Source organism: Panthera uncia, chromosome B1 (genome assembly GCF_023721935.1).
Source record: "Panthera uncia isolate 11264 chromosome B1, Puncia_PCG_1.0, whole genome shotgun sequence".
Lineage (NCBI taxonomy): Eukaryota > Metazoa > Chordata > Mammalia > Carnivora > Felidae > Panthera > Panthera uncia.
The window spans coordinates 147,762,032-147,767,436 of record NC_064811.1 but is presented as its reverse complement, the minus strand read 5'-3'; the positions used below and the strand labels follow the sequence as shown (position 1 = coordinate 147,767,436).

Genomic DNA, 5,405 nt, shown 5'->3' with positions numbered 1-5,405 from the left:
GAAACGTCAAAAGTCGGGCAGTCAGCAGCTCTGGCTGCTACAGCTTGAGGCGAGCTGAGTCCAGAGGAATCCTGTGCTGCTTCTGATATCCTCACTGCTGTCACCACTATCGGCGCGAACAAGTGAAGTTTGAACCGGCTTCTCCATGGCCCGGGCACCGGTTCCCGGCTGAGCCATTTTCTTTGTGACTAAAAAAAGCCCCCGCCCAGAGACCGATTCGTCGCGGCGGCGGTGGGGATCGCAGGTCGTTCAGGTACAAGCATCAGCCTAGATATGTCAGAGCTCTTTCCTCTCTTCTTTGCATACCCTTACTTTTCTTCTCGGAAATAGACAACGGGTGCTTGCCAGTTGGCAGAAACTTGCCAACCAGCGAGACTTTGGGACCAATAGCTGTGCAGAGCATTTAGAGTGACAGCTGTGATGGCTTATTAAAATGTGGAATCTGTATCAGGAGGCGGGAGTAGGTGGTAGGTGTGTTCCTTGTGTTTCTAGGCCACTGGAGTGTAGGTGAACTTGGGACCCCAGGTGATGCGGCCTCATTATGAAATAAAGGCAAGAAATGGCAAGGAATCCTCTTTCTAGCCCAAGTGTTGCTTTTCAAACAGTGGTTTCTTGATGCATAGGTACCATTTTCGGTTCTTTACTTACTTTTCAGTAATAAGAATGCAAACACTTTTTAGTTAAGGTTATGATGGATTTGCCAGTTGCTTCAGCAGTCAAACTTGTATTATAAATCTGGCATATTTTTTAATCTATCTCTTGTTTGTGACTGGGGTCTACTCTCTTACGGTGAGCGTTCCAATGAAATATTGTTAGGTGAAAATACATAAATTAATTCCAATCCTCAATGAAGTTTTTGTTCTTGTTTTTAGGATCTGTATGTATTAGTAATTTAATAACTGAGTCTACTTATTTTTTTAAAATTGAACTTTTATTTTCATGGATCCTAGATGTTTCTCTCCAATACAATATATCATGATCTTTATTACTGCAAAGTGAAGCTAATTTATGTTTTGCATTTGAGCTTTCCTTTTAATATTTGGAGTTTAGCAACCGTATTTATGAGATAGGAGGTTTTTAAACCCCCCAAGAAAATGGTTTACAAAAGTGAGCAGATCTGAGAATGAAGAAAAAAAAATTTATTCTGTTTTTCAAGTTGAGTAAGAAACTTGCCATTTTTATTCACTTTAACTTGATATTTTGTCTGATGAGATACTGTATTAGTTATCCATTGCTGAGTGACAAATTACTCAAATTCAGCAGCTTAAAACCACAAACATTGATTATCTCACAGTTTTTGTGGGTCAGAAACTTGGTTACAGCTTGGTGGAGAGCCTCTGACTCAAGGTCTTTCATGAGTTTGTAGTCAGGCTATAGGTGGGGATTGGTCTTATCTGAAAGCTTCTCTCAGGGGTAGAAGGATCCGCTTCCACGCTTCCACGTGCACTCACATGGTTGTTTACAGACCTAGGTTCTCCACCACATAGAGAGTACAATAGAGAGTCTTTTGTCAGTAGTCTTTTATAACCTAATCTCTGAAGTGGTATTTCATCACCATTGCCACATTGTAATAGAAGTGACATAGTAAATCCAACCAAAAGTCAATGTAGAGAGGAATATATGAGGGCACCAGTTCCAGGATGCAAGGGTCTTTGGGGGCTATCCTCAAGACTGCCTAACACAGACAGCCTGGCTGATAACTTTTAAGAGTTAATGGATGGGCGGGGGGCAGGGTGCCTGCGTGGGTCAGTCGGTTAAGCTTCTTCTGACTTTGGCTCAGGTCCTGATCTCGCGGTTTGTGAGTTGGAGCCCCAGGTTAGGCTCCGGGCTGGCTCAGAGCCTGGAGCCTACTTCAAATTCTGTCTCTCACCCTCTCTGCCCCTCTCCTGCTTGTGTTCTGTCTGTCTGTCTCTCTCTCAAAAGTAAACAAACATTAAAAATGTAAGCGTTAATAGATGGAAATAACTGAGCAAAAATGCATCCAAGTGAAATGCAGTCAGAGGAGAGATGTCAACTTGTAAAGAAATTTGGGCAAGCATTACCTCTCTGCAAAAAGTTGGGCTTTTGTTTGTTTTTTGTCTTTTGGTCCTTCTAATTATCTGAAGAGGGGCCTACTATTTTTCTTGGGAAATTCTGCCTGAGGGCCAATGTGTGTGAGAGGAATGTTTGTATTTTTAGGGTCTACATGAGCAGAGCATATCACAGCTGGAGATTGTGTACTCTTTACCCATTACCATCTTATATAGTTGAAACCGTATCAAAATACATGTGAGCAAAGATAGCTCTCAAGGAGGAAAGAAGGTAGGAAAAGCTAGAGGTGTGCTTTTCTGGTATAGAAAGAATGCAAGTCGGTGGCCCTCTTTATGATGGTGGAAGATCAAGTAAGGATAGGAGAGGGGAATCTGAGAATAGAAGTGTACTTTGCAGGTCTGTTTTTCAGCATTATTAGGTGGCAGGTACCTCCTTCTATCAGCATTTCCTGGCTGTGCACCACCAGCACAGATTGTGTCAATGAATCGCATAAGCTTATTAGGAATGAAAGGTGCAGGCTTTCAGGGTTTGTTGTGACACTCTGTTGGCTGTGATCTGCTGTAAAAGTGCCTGTGCTCCTTCCAGGTTTGAAAGATGTTGTAAATCCTTACCCGCTCGTAAAGTGTAATTCAGGTTTATCTTCTATACCTTAAGTGTTTCACAGTAGCCTAAATGTGTCAATTCTCAAATTACAAGTTTGGCTTTTAAATTGGGATTCTCTGTCAGGCTAGTATTTCATTTATAGTAGGTTACAGCCAGTTAACTAATGTGATGTTGGGCCCTTAGATATATGCAAAATTTTAAACAGACGCTTGAGAAAATAATACAGTTGAAACGCTTCCACCCACAAAATACCCTATAGTAATAACTGCTAAATACGCTGAAACAGCCATTATAATTTCTTGTATGTGATCAATTTAATAGGGATTTTTTTATGTGTTTACTGTGCTTTTATATAGGTTAAAAGATAGTCATTTTCCTTACTTCACAGTGTAAAATAAAACCATTGAGTCACCAAGAGATTATCTTCTTTGATCGCAGTGCATTGAAATTACTGAAACGTCTGGTTTTATAGTTCAGTACTTAACCAAGTTGGGTACAACTGTCTTTTTTCTGTATTTTGATTCAAATTTGGAAACTGAGGCTAATCCCTTGGCTGGCCTGTGATAATGCATCAAGATCATTAATACTGAAGTCCGAAATACATCTAACTCATATTGCTTTTTCATTAAATTACTTAATAATTTTAAAATGACTTTAATGAAATATAGCTACTTCTAGAAATTGCTATTCCTTATTTGTTTTTTCCTCATCACTTTGTTTTTCTGACAAATTTATCGACATAGATTCTATAATAAAATTAAAACATCTTGGCTTGAATAATTTACATCGTACTTGTGGCACATACTTTAGTGACAGAGATGAAAAAAGATTTGTGGTTTCAGGTTTAGGCATTAGGGAGTTTAGCTCTGTGTTCATGTGTTAGTCAGGAATAGATTCCATAAGATTTCATAAGCTCTTTGAATGAAGAAACAAGATTTTAGTTAGTGAGCCGTATTAGGAGAATCCCTATCTGCCCATACTGAGTAGTGATTTGTAGAAGTCATGAACACAGGGGAAAAGAATGGAAAGAACAGATGCTTAGACACACACACTCTATCACCTCTTCATTTTATTTTATTTTTTAGGATTTTTTTCTCATTGTCAGAGAAAAAAAATTTTTTCTCATCTCTATGTCTCAGAATCATAGAATTTTATAGCTGAAAGAGACCTTAGGGATCGATCATCAGGTTCAAAACTCTTGTTTTACAGGTGAGGAAACTGAGACCTCGAATTTAAGTGACTTTCCCAATACAGCTAATAAAGAGAAGGAGCCCAAATAAATCTATATTTTCTGTCTGTCTCTTTTCATTACTGGATATTTTCTCACCTCATTTCTGTCTTTCCTTGTATTCTGGCTGCCCTCAATATTTTGATTTCTTGTTTTATTTGTCTACAGGCAATTCAGTGAGAATTAGTTTTTGTTTTGTTATTTTAATTCCTCAACTGTCATAGCAATGGACATTTTGGTCCGTGGGCACAGAGCATGGTGTGCCCCAAGGAGGTGGGTTGAGATATGCTGCTATGGCAGTTGCTGATTTTCAGTGGGCTTGAGTAAATAGTGCGGTTACGTCAGAAACAGCGTAATTAACAACAATGCTGATGAGGAGTGTAATAATTCTTTTTGTTTAAAAGTTAAAACAGGTGAGGTATGATAAATGTATTTTATTTAAAGGTTAAAATAAAACAGTGGAACATTTCTTACAAAACAAGCCAAAGAAATTAAATAAAGCTAAAATTCTCAGCTTTTTTTGGTCACATTTAAATGACACATTTTAATTTTTAGATTTGTTTAGATGCCGTTTGGTGGCCCTCATTATAGAATCAAATTAAAGAACTGGAAAAAAGCTTCAGAAACCAAAGTGATATTGTAAATCTTTTTGAATTAAAAAAAAACAACTACAAATGGTATGCCTTTTAGTAACAAAAACTGCTCTTGCAGACCAGATCTTTAAATTTAATGAGTGTGGGTTTTTTTTTTTTTTTAATGTGTTTAACGTACCTTGTGACCTCTTAATACTTAGCTATTTCCCTTTTCTTAGAAAGACCTCCTTGTGGACCTACCCTTCTTTCCCTCAATCGTTGCCATTCAGTTTTAGGGATGTGATTTTGGTTATCACATTTTTTTTTTCTTCTCTTTTTTTTCTTTTGTTTTTTTTAAATTTCTCCACCCAGTGTGTTCTGAACTACTTTGGTGGTCCATTCTTTTGGAAGTGGAGAAATAAATGCTGGGCTGCCACTTGATTCTAAATGTCTTAGAGAAAATATTTTCTCACAGAATTTCTGATGTTCTTATGCCATTGAGTAGTATCACATGATATCATTGAAGGATAAATGATAACATAATCAGAAAACCTAAAATAATCAAATTCTAGTTGTTACTATCTAATTGAAGAATACCGAAAATTTCTAAGAAGATAAAAGTGAATTTCCTCATCTTTAAGTCATAATAAGATTAACATTTTCGGACTAACTTTTCTGGTATAACATTTTAAATCTTTATCTGAGATAGGAAATCTCTCATTTCTGAATTCCACTATTCAGATGTTTAGGAATTATTGAGGAAAACTAACTTTCTATGGTGAGTTATTTGAATGAGATTATTTATATGTCAATCATCACAAACCAGTGATTCACAGTGTTTTCTCAGGAAGAAATTTATGGAATTGGTTTGCTTCAAACCAAAGTATTTAAAGAAGTAGGCGTTTTTGATGCCTCCAGACTCATTTCTGTTTTTCCCATCTCCCACCGTGTATTTTCTACCTAAATGGTAT

The 5,405-nt window shown here is 37.3% G+C and overlaps 1 protein-coding gene across 1 annotated transcript in view; it reads left to right on the top strand.

The window, feature by feature from the left end:
* The first annotated feature begins 3 nt into the window (after positions 1 to 3).
* The window catches only part of FBXO8 (F-box protein 8), a 44,958-nt gene continuing 39,556 nt past the window's right edge, over positions 4 to 5,405 (top strand). The window contains exon 1 of the mRNA XM_049631346.1: positions 4 to 253. The gene's annotated coding sequence lies outside the window, so the exon portion shown is untranslated. The remainder of the gene's footprint in view (positions 254 to 5,405) is intronic.